The sequence below is a fragment of the Vombatus ursinus genome, unplaced genomic scaffold (genome assembly GCF_900497805.2).
Source record: "Vombatus ursinus unplaced genomic scaffold, bare-nosed wombat genome assembly UNPS02014832.1, whole genome shotgun sequence".
NCBI classification, from domain to species: Eukaryota; Metazoa; Chordata; class Mammalia; order Diprotodontia; family Vombatidae; genus Vombatus; species Vombatus ursinus.
Genome location: NW_020954610.1, coordinates 74,355,719 through 74,379,139, shown reverse-complemented (window position 1 = coordinate 74,379,139; position 23,421 = coordinate 74,355,719). Strand labels below are relative to the sequence as shown.

General features: G+C 37.4%; 2 long non-coding RNA genes across 3 annotated transcripts in view; both read left to right on the top strand.

Moving 5' to 3' along the window:
- The first annotated feature begins 57 nt into the window (after positions 1–57).
- On the top strand, positions 58–12,264 carry LOC114025657. Its single transcript, XR_003567059.1, has 4 exons — positions 58–489; positions 6,690–6,784; positions 8,788–8,981; positions 11,901–12,264. It is a non-coding gene; the product is annotated as an uncharacterized LOC114025657 (long non-coding RNA).
- Positions 12,265–15,181: 2,917 nt separating this feature from the next.
- LOC114025656 overlaps positions 15,182–23,421 on the top strand; it is a 72,725-nt gene continuing 64,485 nt past the window's right edge. For both annotated transcript variants that reach the window (XR_003567058.1, XR_003567057.1), the window contains exons 1-4: positions 15,182–15,248; positions 18,353–18,458; positions 20,531–20,559; positions 21,056–21,089. This is a non-coding gene — a long non-coding RNA (uncharacterized LOC114025656). The remainder of the gene's footprint in view (positions 15,249–18,352; positions 18,459–20,530; positions 20,560–21,055; positions 21,090–23,421) is intronic.

Here is a 23,421-nt window from a genome sequence, read left to right as displayed (position 1 = left end):
CTTTCAGTGTAATAAATTGACTAGATATCAGCTAGGACTCTTTCCACCTCTAAATACTTTGCTAGAATACAAACAATTAATGCAATTAACCCTGACCACTAAACTCTTTTGGGGAAGAAAAATAATCTAGTTTTACATGTACTAAGTGTCCAAAAATAATTGAAAAGAAAGAAATATTTTTGCTTCATTCAGATTCCTGAAATTGGCAGAAGAAATAGTACCTTATTAAAAAACTAGAAGCTGTGTCTGAATTAAAACTTCCTGCTCATTTTTCCCTGAGCTACACAAAATAAATCTCTTCAGGAAATTGAAGATTTACAAACTCAGTCCTCTTCCTGAACACTTAGCCACATGACTGATGTAATAAGAGAGCTTGGCAGCTTAGTTACAGATTATGAGTTTGGGGGCAGGGAGTTAAAGAACAGCGAATACCATATCTGTCCTGGCCAACCCAGCAGTTGTGGACTTTTTTTGTTCATGAGGTGAAAGGTAAGCATAATGGAGGGGACGGGAATTAAGAGTTCCCAAGTCCTTGTATGCATTCTTTACTAAGGCAATTATAGAAAACGCAATTTATGGGGGTCAAGGTCCACCTGTTTCCTTTCAGAGATATTGAAGCAAATGGTTACATAGGACATGAGATGCAAATGAGGAAATGAGGAAGGATAAAAGAAAATATGAAAGAAAATGAGGATGAAAACTGAGGGGGGAAAGAACAAAACCAAAACACTGTCATGTTTAATGCTGACTTAGAGCCAATAGCAACAAACTCACGGACAAGAGAAAGGAAAATTAACACCAGGAATTTATCACCATAATTGCATTAGAGTTGCTGTATTGCTGGAGATTGGCTAGGAAAGGTATCCTGTTTAAACCAATATGGAAAACGGCAGCTGGGCCCACAAGTTGGGACTTGGGGAGCTGGAAGTTCCTGGGGGTAGGGAAGACGTTTGTTGTGGCCGTTATATCCAATAACAGGAAAAATTTGGTTGGATCTTGAGCATCCTAGCTATCTGAATGTGATTTGAGGCTGGGCTCAAGAAGTCTATAGTGGCCCTGCAAGTACTTTTTACTTGTTTGTCCTTTGTTTTCAAAGAGGACCAATGACATCACAGGGTGATATCTTGACTTGTGTGTGAATTGGATTTACATGAGGCAGAGTTGCACAAAGTTGTCAGCCTCACTCTCTCTTCCAGAGTCCTCAGAGCCCACTGGCAAGACAACAGTTAAGATGACTGGTGATGGCTTGGGTTGCAGTGGATGACCTTGGCATCTTCCACAGAACCTGCTTTAGCCTCCTTCAAGGTCATTGAACAAATTGCACTCTTCTGCCCATTCCACTAGGGGAAGTCTTCACATGTTTAGGGTAGCCACCCCAATAATACACCAATGGGTTTCAGGTCAATAGGTTACCCTCAACCTGATTTAGCCTGTCTGCTGAGAAGGTATACTGGGGTGTGGCCACTGCCACTTTTTACTACAAATGAGGAGTAAGAGTTGCACTGTTTATTGATTTTAGAGTGGAAATGGAATACTACTGTACCATAAGAAATGATGAACTTGATGATCTTAGAAAAACATGGAAAGACTTTAACGAAATAATGAAGGATGAAATGAGCAAAACCAAGAGAACATTATTGTGTAATGGCAATATTGTTTTAAGAACAACTTTGAGTGACTAAGTCATTTTGACTCTTATAAAATACTCAAATTAACTGCAAAGGACATAGAAAGGGAGATATTCTCTGCATCCAGAGAAAGAACTGATAAATAGAAGTATGTATAGAATAACTTTACATATATATGTGTAAATATATATATATATATATTTGTGTCTAATAGTAACCATCTTGAAGGAGGGTGGCTGGGTAGGGAAGGATAAAAGAAAAGAAAGAAATTTACATAATAACATCATTAAATATTTAAAAGGAATAGTAAGTTGCACATTATCAATTTGTAGTTTCATGGCCAATCATTTTTTAAAAATTATACTATGTTATGGAAATGCTTGTTTTATCTAATAAATTAAAAATAAAAATAAAAAATAAATTAGAGGGATAACATCTCCATAATTTGGATCATTGTACCCACTGAATATCTGGGGGAAATTTAGGAAAAGCTGTTTTATTAACAAAGGCAGTGATGCCCATAAGGTACAGACTGCCACATGCAGCAGACTAGAGGTAGAGTTGTTGAGGCTGGCTCTGGGAATGAGAAGGAAAAAAAAAAACTATCAGAGGGTCTGCAGGAGGGAAGGCTCAGGGTCAGCTATTATCCTTGCCTTAAAAGATCCACAAGTTGTTTGGGAAGAAAGGTGATAGGGATCCTTGCCAATATAGTTAAAATTTTAAAAGGAGATTGTTGTTAAATTCTCTAGAACTTTACTTTAAGAGGCAGCAAAATGTCATGGAAAGAGGATTGAGAGTCAGAGGATCTGAATTCTATTCTTTGAGAGCAGGATTGTAAGACTGAATGGGATCAAATAAGGTGAAAAGAAGAAAGTGGATTAGCATACTTGCTGGTAGCAGCTTTGACTTCCCAGACTGTAGATCAGGCCTGCATGAAGAATACAGGCAACCAGCGGCATTCTCCATCATTTGAATGGACCAGTGGGATGCAGTCTGTCTCAGTAAGGAAGTTGGTCTGGAAAGTTCCTACTTGCAGGTGTCGGGTATAGCATTTATGGGGCTGATTACAGCATTTATAGGATAGATTACAGCTAGAGTGTAGTGTGCACAGATTCAACCTGAGCAAGAAAAAGACACGCAGTGGAATGAAGTGAGACGATTCAGTCACACTAATAAATCTCTAAGGCCCCTTCTAGCTCTATATCTGTGATCCGATGAAGTTGCTATCCCTTGATTTCACTTTCTAATATCTTCCCGATTTTCCTATACTTATTGCCATATTAGTAAACTCTAAACATTTCTGATTGTTCACCGTTAGTAAAATAAATAAATAAATAAATAAAATTGAGCACATGTCAGCAGTATGGGTATATTATTTGTAAATAATATGGAGTTACCATTATTCAAATGACTATGTATATCATAAAACTTATACAAAAGTAGAACGTAAAAAATGATGATAAAGATGAAATAATATTTGTTCCAGCTGCTATGTGGAGAATGGATTGGAGAAGGGGAAGACAAGTAGGGAGACCCATGAGAAGGCTATTGTAGTAGTTAAGGTCAGAATTAATAATAATTAATTAATAATGAGGACCTGAATTAGAGTAGTGGCTATTTAAATAGAGAGAAGGGGACAGATTAATCAAGCAACAAGCATTTACTAGATGTAACTACATGCCAGGCACTATGCTAGCTGTTGGTGATACAAATACAAAAAATGAAAAATCCCTCCTCTCAAAGAATTTACAATGGAGGAAATGAGTACCTATATAAGTATATGCAGAATAAGTTTAAAGAACAGATGTAAGAGACAACTTTTGAGATGAGGGAAAGTGAGGAATCAAGAACGGTACTGAAGTAACGAATTTGAGAAAGAACAGTGGCTTCTTTAACAGAAATAGGGAAGTTTGGAAAAGGGGTGGGTTTTATTGTTGCACAGTCATTTCAGTTGTGTCTGATTCTTTGTGACCCCATTTAGGGTTTTCTTGACAAAGATGCTGGAATGGTTTGCCATTTCCTTTTCTAGCTAATTTTACAGATGAAGAAACTGAGGCATATGGGATTAAGTATCTTGCCCAGGGTCACACAGCTAGTAAGTGTCTGAGGTTGGATTTGAACTCAGGAAGATGAGTCTTCCTGATTTCAGGCACTCTATCCACTGTGCCACCTAGCTGCCCACCTAGTTGGGTTTAGGGAGAAAGATAAGTTTAAGCCAGGAAGATTTGAGTTCAAATTTAGCCTCAGGTCACAAGCTATGTGATCTTGGGTAAGTCACTTAACCTCTGCCTCAGTTTCCTTAACTATAAAATAAAGGTAATAGCACCTACCTCTCAAGGTTGTTTCAAAGATCAAATGAGATATTTTTAAAGCGCTTAGCATAGTGCCTGGCACAAAGGGGGTACTATATAAATTACTACAATTACGACTACAACTACGGCTACTCTTATTTTGGACATATTGCATTTGAGATGTCTCTGGGATGTCCTGTTTGAAATGTGCAGTAGGTAGCTGCTGATATGGGATTGAAACTCAAGGGAGAGATTAAGCCTGGATCCAGACCACAATCCATCCATGTCTGCTTATCCTGTTTGACTCACTTGAAACCATCCAAAATGAAAATTGGGGAGTTGAGACTTTTATGCATTGGTAGTTCACTGCCTCCAAGTGCAGACCCCATCCTCTGGAGGGAACCAACCATAACTATAAGGTAATCTGGGGTGGGAGATAGGGATATAATTTTTATAACTGAATGTATGTCCCGAGGACATGCTTGCATATCACAGGAAGGGTGGGACTTCTGGACCTCCATTAATCAACCCATCCTCGCAAAACTGAGGTCTCCCTAGAATAATGCTGTAGTCCCCACTTTGGAGACCATTGATCTAACAGCAGGGATTTGTGAACTTTTTTATATGTTGATAACTGTATTTAAATATAATTAATTTTCTTTATAATCCCATTTATTTTATTTTTTGCTTTTAAAAATATTAGCCTGAGAAAGGGTCTTCAGGCTTCACCAGACTGCCAAAGGGCTCTATGACCTGAAAGGAGTTAAGCGGGGTCTCTGATATCTGGTTGGGGCCTATCAAGAATAAGATGAAAAAAAGGGATAAGATGCAGGTATGCTTACCACTCAACCCCTCTGGGTAACTCACTTCCTTCTGATTTCAGACTATTTGGTAAATTGAGCTTGCTTTAGGTCTACCTCCAAAACTCTCTGTGCAATGGTACCTGCAAGCTTCTGGCCATCTTCTTTTGCAGCCTGAACTGAATGGATGATCTTACTGGTGTTTCCTTTTGGTTTTATTAATCATTTCTTCCTCTAGAACCCTTTAAACATCCTTTGCTGGGGTGTTTTTCAGGGATATACAATGTAGCCATCTTAATCAGAAATTCCCCAGCCTTGCTTTTTAGTCTTCTTTTCCATTAGTCCCCTGCACACATGAGTCATTACAATGCTAGTGACCAACTTTCTATTCACCACAAGTGATACTATTCTGCCTCTCACCCTCAGGAACTTTGCACATACTGACTTACCCCATGCCAGAATGTTCTTCTTTAACGCTGCCATTTGGAATAGTTGTGATGCAAGTGCCCTCCACTGCACAAGACCTTTCCCAAATCCCGAATTGCTAGCAGTTTCTTATCACCAAAATTACTTTTTATTGTGCATATTTTAAAATATGTACCATATGGAATCAGTACCCATGGTGTCAGGGATCTCAGGCCTGTACCACCCCAAACAACCCCGTCCCTGTATTTCTAACTCTATCCTGAGACAGAGTAAAACCTATAAATTTCTTTTTGACAAATTCTTAATAAAAAAAGAATGTTCTCTACAATCTGTCCATATCTTCACAGAATCACAAACTTTCATAGGTAGAAATGAACTCAGAGGCCATTAAGTTAAACTTCTACCTAATTATTAAGCCTCCACAGTACTTCCAACAAGTAGTCATCTAATGTCCCCTAGAAGAGCTTTTCCAAAGGTGAATTCCTATACTCCCTGGTGAGCCATTCTATGTCCATATAGTGTTCATTACAGTACTAGAATGTTTTTATTTTTTTAACTTATTTTTAGTTTTCAACATTCACTTTTATAAGATTTTGAGTTCTAAATTTTCCTCCTTCCCTGCCTCCTGCCTCCCCAGCACAGCAAGCAATCTGATATAGGCAATACATGTGTAATCATATTAAACATATTTCCATATTATTCATGTTGTGAAAGAAGAATCAGAAAAAAAACACAAGAAAGGGGAGAGAGAGAGAGAGAGAGAGAGAGAGAGAAAATAGAATGCTTCAATCTGCCTTCAGACTCCATAGTTCTTTCTCTGGATGTCAATAGCATTTTCCGTAATGAGTCTTTTGGAGATTGCTTAGATCATTGCATTGTTGAGAAGAGCTAAGTCTATCAAAGTTGGTCATCACCCAGTGTTGTTGTTACTGTGTACAGTATTCTGCTGGTTCTGCTCATTTCATTCAGCATCAGTTCATGTAAGTCTTTCCATGGTTTTTCTTGCTTTGTTTTGTTTTGTTTTTGGCTAGGCAATGGGGTTAAGTGACTTGCCCAGGGTCACACAGGTAGTGTTATGTGTCTGAGGCTGGATTTGAACTCAGGTCCTCCTGAATCCAGGGCCGGTGCTCTATCCACTGCGCCACCTAGCTGCCCCCTCCATGTTTTTTCTGAAATCTGCCTGCTCATCATTTCTCATGGAACAATAATATTCCATTACATTCATATATCACAACTTGTTCAGCCATTCCCCAATTGATGGGCATTCCCTTAATTTCCAATTTTTTGTCACCATAAAAAGAGCTGCTATAAATATTGTTGTACATGTGAGTCCTTTCCCCTTTTTTATGATCTCTTTGGGATACAGATCTAGTAGTGGTATTGCTGTAGAAGGTTTTTCTGACATGAATCCTCACTCTACCTTTCTATATCTTCCACCCCATTACTCTTCACTACTATAAGGTGAAGCAAATCAAGTATAATCCATATGATAGTGATTCAAATATTTAAACAATTATATCTCATCTAAATCTTCTCTATTTTAGGCTAAAGAACCTCCATGTCTTCAACTGATCCAAAGTTTCTCCAACCTGGACCATCCTCTAAAATGTAGCACCCAGAAGTCAACACAATATGTCAGGTGTGGTCTCACCTGGGCAAAGTATAGCAGGACTAAGTAATAACAATGAAATTAATAATAAGAAGAAGAATACAACTAATTTACTAACATTTCCCTCATTCTGGGCACTGTGCCTCTCTTAATTACAGCCTTAAACTGGTTTAACTTTTTTGTCTACCCTACCACACCATTAACTCCTATTGAGCTTATATTCAATTAATGTTTTTTCTCAGCTCTTTTTCACATAATGTATGTGAAATCTATACTTTCAAGTATGTTCTCAGTTGCATTATTTAAATCTCGATTACATGATCATAGAGCAAGGGAGCCCAACTTTTAAAAATGCTTTATTGTCTTTACTTTAGTCATTTTAACTTTCTCCTCTCCAGACTTAACCTCATCCTTGAAAAAAGAAAATCAATTATGCAAAAAAACCTGATAGAGTGATTGGATATGACAATGTATATAATTTGGGGAACTGAAACATTTTGACCAAATTTGGATCTGCACCATGTACTCAATAAGTATTCCACAAATTCTTACTGTAAAGTTGAACTGTTCCATCAGTTCTAAAAGGAGCAACATCTGCCTCATGGAGGATAGGCTAATTTTACCCTAAAATGCAAGGAAATTGTCCTCAAGGGCATAAGACTAAGATTGCATTGTTGGTTTTCCTCATCTTCTAAGTATAAAAGCCCTCCCTTTGAGGAATCAAGTTTCCTCAGGATTGACACATCCTTATAACTGGGCACACCACTGTGGCAAATATAGAGGTTCCCACCTGAATCAATGCTACATCCTTTCCATTCTATTGTTAAGCAAACTTCTTTTTGTAAAATGTTGGGTGGTCTATGAGGGTCTCATTTGATTCCAGTCCAAAGCCTAAACTATGATGTCAGGCAAATCCCAGAACATCAAATCACATAGGGAGAAAGAGACAGAATCAGGATTCAGATCTAGCTTCTCTAACAATGAAACAAATGCTTTTTTTTCTTTTACTAACTAGACCTTTTCCCCAGGGAAGTAATGATGGGGTAGTGTAAAGGGAACTTTTAAAGATTATACTGGGAGCAGAGACATAACTATGGTAGAGTTCTACCCAAGAGCATCAAAATTCAGAGGGACCTCTGAAAAGCATTTGCAGGTCTTCAGTGTCTACTTAGCAAGAATAATTGCATAAAATAGGAAGCTGCCAGATGGCACACAGCAGCTGTACCTCAGATGGATTCTTTGCTGGCCCACTATTAATCCCTAAAGGTTTGAAGGTGCATTTCATGGTGCCCCAGGTACAATAATGGCTGGTTGCAACTCTGGCTAGGCATTATCATTTCTCTTTCATTCAATGACTCCTAGTATTTAACTACAAAGAAATAGATGCTCCTCTCTCCTGGGGGGTGCCATTAAAAGCAATTTGCTTAAAGAAAGGCTTTCCCCACCCTCGGTCCATCTTGATGAAAAATATTCAGAGACAACCACAAAGATAACAGGGCATGATCCTCACCCCTATTTTCTTTGTCACTGTAAGGAATAAGGAATGAAAATAGTCTGAGAGTTAAATAAGAGCAAACAGACCTTGCCTTTTGATTGTTGAATGTTTCCTGGATACCTACAGTGTGCCAGGTGCTCCCAATTAGGCTGCCATATTTTTCTCCTATTATTTTGCTGCCCAGAGAGAACAGGTGGAGCATAAAGCATACTGTGATCAGTACTCCATCTCGGAGGCATTTAAGCTTCCATCCCATTGACAGCAGAAATCTATGAGCTGACCTGTATCACCCAGTACTACATATGGATCTGTCATCATAAATAACCAGAGATTTCAGAGGAACCCTTTAAACATATGCACAAAAGCACAGGTCTGCTCGCGCAAGAATAATTACAGGTTTGACAAACTCCACACAGACAGATTTCTACTGTGTGTTATTCTTTTTTTGTTTTGCTTAAAAAAAAAAAGCAAACAAATCCAGCTCCAAGCTTGCAAAGGTGACTTCATCCAAAAATAAATGGCTTAATTTTTATTTCAGGAGGTAATGAAAATAAACAAAGCATCAATGACCAAGAGGGCCAGATACCATTTCAGGCCAGGTGGCCTAACTCCAACTCCCTGTGTTGCTAGAGAATGTGTCCTGGATTTCTCTACCTAACCCCAGCACATGGATATGAACCATTGAATATCACGCCAATTCTTGAAGGTTGAAAAGAAATCTCTTGTTCAAAGGTATGATCAAATATTGATTTAACCTGCGAGAGTGTGTCTCTTTATCCTTTGGTCAATTATTTTAGGATTAAGAGCCGGAAAAGATCTGACAGGTTACCAAATAGTAGAAAGAGCGTGGGATTTGTAATCAGATGACACAGGTTCAAAATCCCAGCTCTGTCACTTATCTGTTTGCTCTTGGAAAAGTCACTTAATCTTCCTGGGCCTCAGTTTCCTCATCTGTAAAATGAGGCAATTGAATTAAATGCCCTTTCAGGTTTCTTCTGTGATCAAATTTCAAACACCTCATTTTGCAGATGGAGAAACAGTTGAAAGTGGTTGAGTGATAGACCCAAAGTATACTTTCCATTGCATCAGGCCTTCTCTTCTTTCTTTTTTTCTTCCTTCCTTCCTTCCCCCCCCCCTCCCTCCCTCCCTTCCTTTCTTTCCCAGACAGGTGATTTCATCAGTATATGGAACTCCCCTCACTGATGCAGATCTGCAACTTCTCTGCAAATTAAGTTCTTACACAGTTAGTTGCGTAAGGCACTGAGAGGTTAATTGATTGCCCGTGGTCATAGAGCCAGTCTGTGTCAGAGCCACACTGCACTTTCAATAGACAAAAGAAAATCAATACCCCCATGTAGAGGAAAAAGGTCAGAATAACTTCTGAAAGAAACTGTACTTTGCCTCAGGCACTTGCAGTGTTTTCTAAGCAATCAGTACCACACTGATTCTTTTCCTAAAGCCAAATCTTCCCAAATCTGGGCTTCTTCTCCCAATGGATTCCTGGCGAATTTCTTTTCACTCTCCCTGCAATCTAGAGAGAGCAGGGCTTTGGTCGGAAAGTAAGATCATAGATCTGGAGCTGGAGTCCCGCAAGACCAACTTCCTCATTTTGCACATGAGGAAACTGAGGACCAAAGAAGCTTAGTAACTTGTTCAAGGTCACAAGGTAGTAAGGAGCAGAGGTTGAAATATAGAGTCAGGTCTTGTAAATGGGGATAGGATAGGGATAGTGACTAGGCCCATGATTTCATAGGTATAAGGAACTCTCAGTGAAGAAACCTTCCTCTACCAATGTAAATCAGCACCTTCTCTGCAATTTATACTTTTAGAGGGTTGCCTAGAGCACTGGAGAAGTTAAGGCACTTGTCTAGGGTCACCCAACCAGTATGTGATAGTGTAAGACTTGAACCCTCTCAGAGATGAGCATTTCCTAGAGATGGGCATGCCCCTCAGACATCCCCTGGCTCTGGCCCCTGCTTGACCGGAGAGTTCCCTTACTGATCTAGTCAAGAGCAGGGAGGCATCTACACACAGAATATTTATTTCAGAGCTTCTCTTCTTTAGAACTTCTTCTGAAAATCAAATTAAGGGAAGTGTCAAGCAGAGTTGTGTGCATGAAATAGTGGGAAGGAAGCTGGACTTGGAGTCTGAAGAGACTATCTCTGTGACCCTGGGGAAAACACTTAAAATCTCTGGTGCTTGGCTTTTCTCATTTATAAAAAAGGGAGAACTGATCAATAGAAGTATGCATGGAATAATTTTACATATATATATACATGCATTATACACACACACACATATATATACACACCTATTTGTAGGATGGGGGGTAGAAAAATGAAAAAAAGAAATTTACATGATAACTTTGTTGTATATTTGTAGGAAATAGCAAGTTGTACATGGTAGATTTGCAGTTTCGTGTGCAATCATCTTTTTATTGTACTGTGTTATGGAGATGCTTGTTTTGTTCTGTGAATTGAAAATAAAATAAAATTTTAAAGGGGGGGGTTATAATACTTGCATGGGCTGATGTGAGGAAAGTGCTTTGTAAATGGCAAAGCACTATATACGTGTGAATTAGAATTATTATGATTATTTAAAACACCTTGGAGGCAGCTTGACATAATAGCATGGGTTGCTGAGCTTGGAGTCAGCAAGACCTGGGCTCAAATACTCCTCAGATACTTACTAGCTGTCCTGTGACCCTGGGCAAGTTGCCTAACCTCTGTTTGCCACATCCAACTCCCAAGGATTTATCTGCTAAATCGTAGATGGGTTGCTACCTGAGTTCTGAGAATTCTCTATTCTTCTTGTTATGAGAATCCCAGCAGATAGGAAGGTGACCTTGGAACCAGGAAGAAGAGAAGTCAAATCTCTCCTCTGATATATACTGACTGTGTGGACCTTTGTGAGACACCTAACCTCTATGTGATTTTCTAAAATTCTCCAAGACAGAAAAGATGCCCACCTGCAGTGGTAGAGGGAGTTTTCTCACCTAGAAGTTCCCCTAAATCAATGAAACAACAGACCCAGCCCCTAGGGGTAGAAAGGAACTTAAAAGAATTTAGACTTGGTGTTCAACCCTCTCTCTCCATTTTGTGGACAAGGAAACTGAGGCACAGAGAGGTTTAAGCGATTTGCCCAGGGTCACAGAGCTAGAAGTATCTATGGCAAGATTTGAATCAAGGTCTTCCTGTCTCCAAATACAGTACCTTTGAGGCAGTTTGGTGTTTCAGTGGACATAGAGCTGAGAGTTCAAATCCAGTTTCAGACATTTACAAATTGTATGATCCTGGGGAAGTCTTTTAACCATTATTTACCTCAATTTCCTCAACTGTAAAATGAAGATAAAAGTAGCAACTACTTCCCAGGGTTGTTGTGAGGATCATATGAGATAATATTTATAAAGCACTTAGTATAGTGAATGGTACATAGTACATAGTAGGTACTTAATACAGCTTTCCTTCTCTCCTTTTCCTTCCTTCCTTCCTTTTTTCTTTCTTCTTTCCTTCCTTCCTTCCTTCCTTCCTTCCTTCCTTCCTTCTTTCCTTCCTTCCTTCTTTCCTTCCTTCATTTCTTCTTTCCTTTTTTCCTTCATTCCTTCCTTCCTCTACTACTTCATACTGTGGTATGTGTATCTACTCTATCAAGGCTTATCACAGCCCCTTCACCAAATTTGTAGGCAAGACAATCCATCATCATGAGTTGCTTTGGCCAAAATAATTTATCACCTGGTAGCCAGTTTTCTGGGAATGAGCCACTCCAAACAAGAACTAAACCAGTCTTTGGATGACAAATACAATCTGCTCCAGACTGTCCACAAAGCCTTTCCAATTCATTAGGACCTGCCAGCCCTTGAGCTCCTTTGGGAAGATGGAAGCATTTCTGTGCCAGGATGAAATATCCAAGGAAGACTTTAGTGGAGGAAATTTTTGAACAGAATATAACTGGTTTTCCTTGTCTTTTTCTAAGTGCATTGTTTCTATGTTGACTGTTACACCTCTTAATTATTTCTGATTCTGTAGTATGATGTGTATTTGTGAATTTGTGTCTTAAATATATGAAAAGACTAATGAGAGAAACCAGGTTCAACTTGTGTCCTTTTGTGATTATTGTAATTTTTATATCATTTGATGTTATAGTTATAATGATAAGAGTCCTCTATAGGGTCACTTAGGCTAAGCGATCCTAATGCCCATAAAGCATATAGGCAAAGAAAATTGTCCATTGTTCTGACCTATATTAACTATGTGTCAAGCAGTTAATACTCACAGTCACAGCTTCTGATTGGATAAAACTCCTAGCTAACTGCAGTGGTCTGACTCACTCTTCTCTTCTGTTGCCCCAGATGGTCAACTCAAACTGTCTCCCAATTTCTGGTCCTAATAAAGAAACTCCCTAACCCACGCTTTACCCAAGCCTGATATTGATAAGTGACCCCAAGAACTTTTCTACCACATCTGGGTCTGATTAGAAATGCCCCCTCCTACATCTTGTACTAATTACCTGTTCTCCACCAAGCTTATTTTTAGGTTATTCAGCCTAAAAATTCTGTACTTGAACCCAAACTTTGAGCCTTTTCTCTCCCTGACACATCGCCCTTCCCCTCACATCAAGTTGGTTTCTTATATCTATGAGGATGAACCTCTTGCTTGTTTATATTGCCATATAGAGTGTGTATATGCTTTTTTTTGGCCTGCTTGCTATGCTGCATAATAATAAATTTCTTGTTTGCACCAGCTTCCCAATTTTGATTTCCTATAAGTTCCAGAACCTAAGTCTTTATTTTGACCCAAACCATGAGGCCAAATAAAGCACTTTCACATCGATGAAAAACTACAAACAAATTCATAGATTACCTTTATAATTATGTTTCCCTTTTTTAGAGCTATGAATTATTGTGAATCAAACATAAATCTCCATTAGTTTCCACATGCAAGGATGGACTAACCTTGGCTCCAAGGTCTAAAAATAAAAGGCTTTTAAATTAAAACCACTCCAATGTTCCACCTCCCTACTGTCAGACTTGCAAAACAAAAAAAAAGGGAAAATTCCAAATGCTGGAGAGGCTGTGGGAAAATAGGCATATTAATACATTGTTGGAGAACAGTTTGGAATTATGCCCCCCAAAGTTATTAATATGTGTATCTTTCAACCTAGCAATACTGCTATAAGTTCTATACCACAAAGAGATCAAAGGAAGATGGAAAGGTCCTATATGTACAAAAATATTTAGAACAGCTCTTTCTGTCATGGTGAAGAATTGAATACTGATAGGGATGCCCATCAGTTGGGAAATGACTAAACAAGTTGTGATGGAATACTACTGTGCTGTAAGAAATGATGAGTTCAGCAATCTTAGAAAAACATCAAAAGACTTGCATGAAATCATGAAGAGTGAAATGAGCAGAACCAAGAGAACACTATATACAGTAACAGCAATATTGTTTGAAGAATAACTGTGAATGACTAAGTTATTCTGAGTATTATAAATACTCAAATCAACTACAATGGACCTATGAAGGAAGATATTATCCATTTCTAGAGAAAGAACTAATAAATAGAAGTATGCACAGTATGGTTTTACATACATATATATACATATATCTATATCTATCTACCTATACATCTATACTCTCTCTCTCTGTCTCTTTCTCTGTCAAATGGTGGCCTTCTCTAGTGCAGGGTAGGGATGAAAGGAGGGAGACAGTTCAGAACTTAAAATGTAACAAAAAAATTAAATTTTGAAAAGATGAAATAAAACGTTACCCACCTCCTGATAGAGTGGTGATGAATTCAGAGTGCTGAAACTTTTTTTGAGGGGGGACAGGGAACATGGAAATTTATTTTGCTTGACAATATATGTAGGATATTTTCCCCCTTGATTTCCCAGTGAAAAGGGGTGGAAGGGAGGGAGAAAAGGTGAGTTTTCATTTTCAAAAAAAAATGATAAATTAAAAATGTAAGACTTGTTAAATCCATTCTTAGGGAATGCAAATATTCATTTATTAACAGTTCCTAATAGCCTGGCAATGAGGCACAACCTGTTAGGTAAGCCAAATAAGCATACTACTTTTTTTTGACTTGGAGCATAATAACAAGTATAATTAAGGAACTATTCTGTTAGAATCTTTAACCAGCATTTGTTTTTAACTCTGACAAAAACACTTATGCATGTCATCAAAGGCAAATCACTTCATCTCTCTGGGTCTCAGTTTCATCTATGGAAAATCAGAGGGTTGGGTTACATGATTGCTAATGTCCCTTATAAAATTTGCAGATGATTCAAAATGATAGCCCATTGGAAAACAAAATAAAGATCCCAAGCAATCTTAACAGAAGAGAGTGATGATCTAAGCAGATGAAAATTTAAAATTACCATTGTCTTATATTTTTTGCACTACAGTAATTTACCCTTACACCTCCTCCCCTTTAGATTCAGCTTGCAGAACGTATGGCCCGTGGGCCATTTGCTGCCTGCCAAAGGATTTTGGTTGGCTGTCAACCAACCGTTGTCAGTATGTACAGTTTCAGTTTCTTCATCTGTAAAATGGCCAGGTTAGATTCAATGATTTCTAAAATCCCTATTAGTTGTAAACCTTATGCTGATCTTTAATCACAGATCCCATTTAGAACCCAGCAAGAACTCACTTCAATTCAACAAATATTATTAAGCACTTATTCTGCTTAATAATACTACACTACATAGTAGGTACTTTAAAAAATACTTATTGGGGCAGCTAGGTGGTGCAGTGGATAGAGTACTGGCCCTGGAGTAAGGAGGACCTGAGTTCAAATCTGGCCTTAGACACTTAACACTGACTAGCTATGTGACCCTGGGCAAGTCACTTAACCCTAATTACCTCACCCCACAAAAAATAAAATAAAAATGCTTATTGACTTCAGGGCACTATGCAAGGTTCTGAGAAATATGAAGAAATGACAGTCCCTGTCATCAAAGAACTTAAGACCTATTGGGAAGATATAATATATACACAGGTAAGAAATTCATCTTTTAGTATTTTATTTGCCAAATTTTGGCAATAATATTTTTCATAATGTACCCTTCTTTCAAGTTGCTTAGAAATTTGGGAAATAGTGGGCACAAAATTGTTGATGTCCACATGGCTAGCCTTACCATCTTCAGAAGCATTATAGACATAGAATGTATAAAAAGCTATTTCAATTAGCTGCCAACTTACTTTGTTTCAGCAGGATTTATGCCCATTTGTTATGTCACTTTTCCATTTAAAAAAAATCTATGCTCCATATTTTTAGGGCAACCTTCAGTAACCCTTTTCTGGCTCTGTGCTGTCTGAGAGGAAGGGAAGTGAGTCAGCACAGCCCATGCTGAGTACACATTGGGCCACCGATAGATGTTACAGTTAAGTCCTTGACTCACAAACAACCTTCCCAAACCTCAGCCTTCCCAAACAAGACAGAATAAAAGTGACCAGGACAAGGGATGGTGTTTGCAGGTGAAGGAAGGCAGTAACCCTCCGGTTACTGGCAGGCTTCATGATTTGGCTTCTGTTAACATATGGGCTGTACAGCTGCCAATCCCTGCTGTAAAATAAATTTATAGTGCAACCCTAGCTGGGCCCTTGCTGCTTGATAATCCTACTCATTCCTGACAGGAACTGTGCCAAACCTTTTCCATTCTCCATAAGGTTTCTACTCCATGGGCTCCATTCCCATTCCCATACACTTACAGGAAGATTTGACCTTTTTCATTGAGAAGATTGAAATCCTATGACTTAAATTCCTTCATTGGTTGGTTTGCCATTATTTCTTGGTATTGCCATCCAATCTCTCCTCTTTCTCTGAGACCAAAGGAATATCCCTGCTCCTCACAAAGGATAATCCTTTTCTCTGTCCTTTAGAGCCCATTTCTTCTCACCATTTCCAGTTCTACCAACCATCATGATCCTCTGGCTCCATCTCATCTGCCTACAACCCATGATCAGGTCTCCCCCATCCTAATAAAATAAAACAAAACAGAACAACAACAACAAAAAAAACAACCTTTCCTTGACCCTTCTAATCCATCCAGCTGCTGCCCTCACTCTCCTTTACTTCAATGATAAACTTCCTGAAAATAATGTCTACATCCGAGGTTCACTTCCTTACCACCCATTCTTTCCTTCCTCCTGCCTTCCTCCCCATCACTTGCAAAAAGTGACCTCCTAATGATGAAATGTAATGGTCTTTTTTCAGTTCTCATTCTCCTTTACTTCTCTATAGTATTTGATTCAATAGATGGACATTTTGTACATTTTTTGTTTATATTAAAATGAGAAAGTACTATATTGTATGGTAGTGGAATGAACATTGCATTGAAAGACAAAGGATTTGGTCTCAGATTCTCGCTCTTTTCTTAACTACCTGTTTGACACTGGACAAATCACCTAACTTCTCTGGGTCTTAATTTCTTCATCTGTAAATAAAGGGTCCCAATAAAAAAGTCCCAGGGAAAAAGGTCTTGACCACTACATCACAGTAGTCACAGGAGGAACTAAAAAAATCATAGATAGAAATACAATAAATCAAGATAATTAGGGGCAATTTTTCAGTCTCTGGAAAGGGTCTTTCTTACTCTCTCACTCCAAACTGTTCCAGAAACAAAGGCCAGATACCAGACCTATTATAGTGTCAGGTCAATAATTTCTCCCATTGTTTTTCTATAGTCTTCCTCCTGGTCTACTTTTGGAAAACAAATAAAATTGTGGCAAGTTCTCCTTTATCTGAAGATAGCAATGTTTGCTCTCTCTTCCTTTTGCTCCACACTTTGAAAGAGAGTGACAAACTGGAATGGTCCTCATTTAAAAAAAAAACTGTTGCAATGAAAATGGCTGATATTTATATAGAGCTTTAAGGTTTGGAAAACATTTTGCATCCATTATCTCATATAATGCTCACTAGGTTGTTGCGAATATCTAATGATGTAGGAATAATCCCTTATTTTAGAGAAGAGTAAACTGAGGCTAAGAGAGATTAAGTAATTTGCCTATAACTGCACAGTTAATTATCTGAGGTAGGCTTTGAACTTTGTCTTTCATGGCTCAAGGTCTAGCACAATTTTTACTAGAACTACCCACTGACAATTTATAATTTATAGTGTCATTTCTAAATCTCTAAAAAAATCTCCATCATCTTCCAGTTATAGATAAGTAGAAATCACAATTTCCATTTTAAAAAAAAAAGCATTCAGGAAAATTGGTTATGAAACTATTAATTTACAGAATATCACACATGTGAGCATATTCCTAACATATTTTCATTCCAGCAAAAAACATCTCTTTTAATCTTCCAGTCCCTCTGTTAGACAGGAGTAAGCCTGGCCTTGATTGGACAAGATCTTAAATACATGTCAGACTAATTCTGGCTTTTTCATTTTTTCCCCCAGTGCTTTCTGAAAACAGAAAGCCTCTTTCCCCACTTTGTTTTCTTTACTGGGCAGTTCCTGGGACCCACACAGCCCTCCCTTTGACTTGCACATATGTAGAATAGTTACCCTTCAAATACGTTCTTTGCATCTAACCTGGTTACTGGGGGCCAGTTACAGTCTTTGGCTAGAGATCAGGTTACTCATTTGATAGGTATAAAAGCATGTTTGTTTCTGAGCAAGTCTAAAGGACAGATTAGGTTTTTAAAGTGGGAAAAAACAAAACATAACAAAATGTTCAACCCTGGAACGTGTTATTTAACTTCCATAAAAATCTTTTAGTCTGCCTCCAGCTTAGTTTTTTATACCAGATAGATTACTGAAACTCAAATGTCAACATTTAGTTAACCCTAAAGCTATTCTGTAAACCAACAAAAACCAGGAAATTCCCCAATCTCTCTCTTTCTTCCTCTCCACCACCCTGATGGGCACTTTGCTTTTAAATCAGATTTTGCTTTCAGATTGGGCACAATCATTCATTTTGACTACTACCCTTTCAAAACAAAAACCATTACGCGAGGAAGACTTATAGATCAAGTACTTTCCTTTGGGTACCCAGGTGAGGTTGGCAGAAATTCTTCTAAACCCCACTGCCTCAAGTGTTTTGCTCTATGGTGTTAATGGTACTTATATTTTTATGATGTTTTTTGCTTTGCAGATTGACTCCTTCATAACAACCTTGTGAGATAGTTTTCCAAGCATTGCCATCTCTGCTTTGGAGAGGAGGATACTGAGATTCAGACTGGTTAATTCATGTGCAGGGGGTAAATGAACATGCATGCTGTGAGAGTTGAGAATGTTGGAGGATGAGATTCTTACTACGTTCTCAAGGCACCCAGTTGGGGAAATTTCTACAACAGTGACTTGCTCTACATCACATTCATCTCTCTCTCTCTCTCTCCCTCTCTCTCTCTCTCTCTCTCTCACACACACACACACACACACACACACACACACACACACACAACTCTAATGGCAGAGCTAGGTTTACAGAGTCAGAAATCAGATTTCCCATCCCATCTGATTTGATCCACACAACAATCCTGTGAGGTCCTCATTGCTATTATTCCCATTTTAAAGGTGAAGAAATTGAGGCTGAGAGGGTAAGTGACTTGCATAGGGTCACCCAGTAAATGTATGAAGCAAGATATAAACTCAGATCTTCAGAATTCTAAGTCTCATGATGCCATATTGCTTCTTATTTTGCTCTATGATCTCTCACTTGGTGATCTCATTAGTTCCCATGGGATCAATGATCATCTCTATGCAGATGATTCCCAGATCTATATATCCAGGCTTAATTTCCCTCCCAAGCTTCAGTCTCATATCACCAACTACCATTTGGATATTTTGAACTAGACCTAGGTGGCAAATTTCATTGTTGTCTCATTTTTAAAAATTGCCACAGCCACTTCAATCTGTATCAATCACACCTTGATCAGTCAGCAGCCATCAGCGTTGAGGTAAGATCCTCCACCAGCAAAAAGATTATGACTTGCTGAAGGCTCAGTTGATGCTTAGAACTTTTTTTCATTTACTGGTACTTTATTTTTTCTAATTACAAGAAAAGATAGTTTTCAACATTCACTTTTATAAGATTTTGAGCTCCCAATTTTTTCTCCCTCTCTCCTTCCCTTTCTCCTCCCTCCCCAAGACAGTGAGCAATCTGATGTAGGTTATGCATGTACAATCATATTAAACATATTTTCACATTAGTCATGTTGTGAAAGAAGAATCGGAACAAAAGGGAAAAAATGATGAGAAAGAAAAACAACAAAAAAGTATACTTCAATCCTCATTCAGACTCCATAGTCCTTTCTCTGAGTGTGGATAGCATTTTCCATCATGAGTCTTTTGGAATTGTCTTCGATCATTGTGTGGCTGAGAATAGCTAAGTCATTCGTAGTTGATCATTGCACAATTTTGCTGTTCGTATGTACAATGTTCTTCTGGTTCTGTTCACTTCCCTCAGCATTAGTTCATGTATGTATTTCCATCTGCTCATCATTTCTTATGGCACAATAGTATTCTATTACATTCATCTACAACTTGTTCAGTCATTCCCCAATTGATGGGCATTCCCTCAATCTCCAATTCTTTGCCACCACAAAGAGCTGTTATAAATACATTTGTACATGTGGGTCCTTTCCCCTTTTTATGATCTCTTTGGGATACAGACCTAGTAGTGGAATTGGGTTAGCATTTTTTTTTAGCAATAAAGTATTTTTGAATTAAAGTATGTACATTTTTTAGACATAATACTATCGCACACTTAATAGAATACAATATAGAGTAAACATAACTTTTATATGCATTGGGAAACCAAAAAATCCATGTGACTTGCTTTTTTGTGGTAATGTTTTATTGTGGTAGTTTGGAACCAAACCTGCAATGTCACTGAGGTATGCATTATTCAAATCTCATTCTACATTCTCTCTACCAGTAGGAGGGTGGAATGTTTCATCTTCAGTCCCCTGGACTTAGAGTTTATTACTGCATTTATGAAAGTTCTAAAGTCCTTCTAAGTTGCTTTTCTTTATAATGTTATTACGTAAATTATTCTCTTGGTTTTACTGGTTTCACTCTTCATCACTTCATAAGTCTTCCTGGTGTCGTCTGAAACTTCTCATTTAATTTCGTATGTCACAATGACCTCATTACATTCATATGCCACAATTCATTTAGCAATAATATCCAATTACATTCATATACCACAATTTATTTGGTCATTCCTCAATAGGTAGGCACTCCTTTAGCTTCCAGTTTGGGACTACTATGAAAAGAGCTCATACCAATATTTTGTACCTCTTTTTTCTTTTATCCCTTTTGGATATAGGCCCAGTATCTGAATGGCTGTGTCAAAAAGTAAGTAAAGTTTAGTAATTTTTGGGTCATAGTTCCAAATTGCTTTTGAAAATGGCTGCATCAATTGTCAGCTTCACCAATTGTCTATAAGTAGATCAAGTTTTCCCACAGCCTCTCTAACATTTGCCATTTTCCTTTCCACCATTTTTGCCAATTTTATGGGTGTGAGGTAGAACTTCAGAGTTGCTTCAATTTTCATTTCTCTAATTATTAATGATTTGGAGCATTTCTTAAATGTGACTATAGCTTCAATTTTTTCCTGTGAAAATTGCATACTCATATACTTTGATCATTTATATGTTGGGAAATGGCTTTTATTCTCATAAATTCGAATCAGATTCTTATATATGTTGAACATGAGATATTTGCTTTTTCTAATAGCTTATATTTCCTTTCTAATTTTAACTACATTAGATTTGTCTATAAAAAATATTGTGATTTTTACATAATTAAAATTGTCCATTTTATCTTCTGTGATCTTTATCATTTTTTTCAGATTTGTACTCTTCTGCTATCCATAGTTCTGAAAGGTAATTTTTTTTGTTCTTCTAATTTGCTTATCATGTCACCTTTTGTTTCTAAATCATGTATACAGGGGTAGGTTAGTAAATGTTTAACATTTACTATCTTTGGGGGGTAGGGGAAGAAATGTGTCCATGACATAGTTTTAAATCTGCATTAACGTTTTCTCCATCATTTTCTTACATCTAGACAATCAACAAAACAATTAGTTAAGCCCTAATCTGTAACATTGGCCAATTTCCAAAGTGTAAATGTTCATACTGAAAATTTAAAAAAATTAGCTCTCACAAGCTGTTATGAGCTGACTCCAGCACACACATACATGTATCTATTTATAGTTCATCTTCGTATGTGGTATGAAACAGTCTAATTTCTATCAAACGGCTTTCTAGTTTTCCCAGCAATTTTTGTCAAATAAAGAGTCCTTACTTTGGTAACTGGGGTCTCTAGATTCAGTGCACACTTTACTAATGTCTTAATTTGCTTCCATATGCTGTGTATTTAATCTGTTCCACTGATCAACCTATCCATTTTTTAACCAGTATCAAATCATTTTAATGATTACTGCACTATAGTATAGTTTGAGATCTGGTACTGAGACCCTGTTCCTTCCTAATCTTAAAAATTACTACCCTTGAGATTCTTGACATTTTGTTCCTTCATATAAATTTCATTATTATTTTTTCTAGTTCAATAAAATAATCCTTTAGAAGTTTGATTGGTACATTACTGAACAAGTAAGTTAATTTAAGCAACACTGTCATTTTTGTTATTTTGACTTGAATTACCCATGAGAAATTAATGTTTCTCAAATTATGAGGACTGTCTTTATTGCAAAATGTATTTTATAGTTGGATACATATAAGTTCTGGATGTATCACAATAGCTTATTTCCAAATGTTTTATACCTTCTTTTACTATTTTGAGTAGAATTTCCCTTTCTAGCTACACCTACTGGCTTTTGTTAGTAATACACAGGAATGCTGATTTATTCAGATTTATTATATCTTCTGCAACTTTGCTGAATTTATTATTTTAATGATATTTTTGTTGATTCTTTAGAGTTTTCTAAATAAATTATCTTAACTGCAAAAGCACTAATTTTGTTTCTTCATTGCCTCTACTTATTCCTTTGATTTCTCTTTCTTGTCATATTACTATAGTTAATATTTCTAGGACTATTTTAAGTAGTGGTGGTGGTAATGAGCATGCTGGCTTTACCCCTGATTTTATTGGAAATGTCTCTAACTTTTCTCTATTACATATAAAGTTTGCTCTTGGTTTTAGATTAATATTATTTACTATAATAACAAGAGGTTCATTTATTCCTATGATTTCTAATGTTTTTTAAGAGAAACAGGTGTTAGATTTTTGTCAAAAGACTTTTTTAGCATCTAATGATAATTATGCTATTTTTATTATTTAATATTAACATGAGTTCAAGGGAGCCAGATGGAAGTCAGAGTAGTATCCATGTCTTGGACGTTCTTTCAGTTTTGAAGTTACTCCCTAAATACAAATCTAGCACCTTTGGAAATAACATAAATGTCTTCAGCATCAGTATTTATCATTTTATGATCCAAAAGGTGTGAGATTCTGTCTGTAACTGGGGTTAAATGATTTGTTTCTCATAAATGCTGAAACTCTTGGTATAAGTCTAGTCAACAAGCATTTCTTAACTACTTATGTGACAAAAAGGTTTGAGAGACATAGTTTCTGGGTAATTTAATAAAGTTATTAATAAGACCAGCAGGTTATTAATAAAAGGATGGTTATTTGGCTGTCTCTCTTAGACCAAAGATAATCATGGCAGCAGGCTCACAATTTATATGCCCTTTGAAGAATAGATGTTCAATGAGGGGCTGAGTGACATCATGTCACCCTTGGACAGAGAAACTATCTCTACCCAGACCACCCCCAGCCTTAGGCTATCTAGACAAAAAGATCTGTTTCCACAGAAGCTTGAGTAGAACAAAATGGGCTTCTCTTCCTTAGATTAAATTCTTATAAGGTTGGTCTGACCAAGATTGAGGAGAGTTAACTCAATATCATTATCAGTAATGTCCTTCAAGAGACTGAACTTTCAGGACTTTGGAAGAAGGGGAGAACTTTGAATCTCCCCCAAGATATTGGTTATTAATAATCATTTCTTTCACTTAAAATGTGCTAAGCACTGTTCTAAGGGCTAGAAATAGAAGGAAAGTCAAAAATAGTCCTTGCCTTCAAGAAGCTTACATTTTAATGGTGGAGATATCATGGTATAAATAATTAAGTATATACCAAGTGGATACAAAGTATATGAAAGGCAATCTCAGAAGAAGGCATTAGCAACTATGAAGG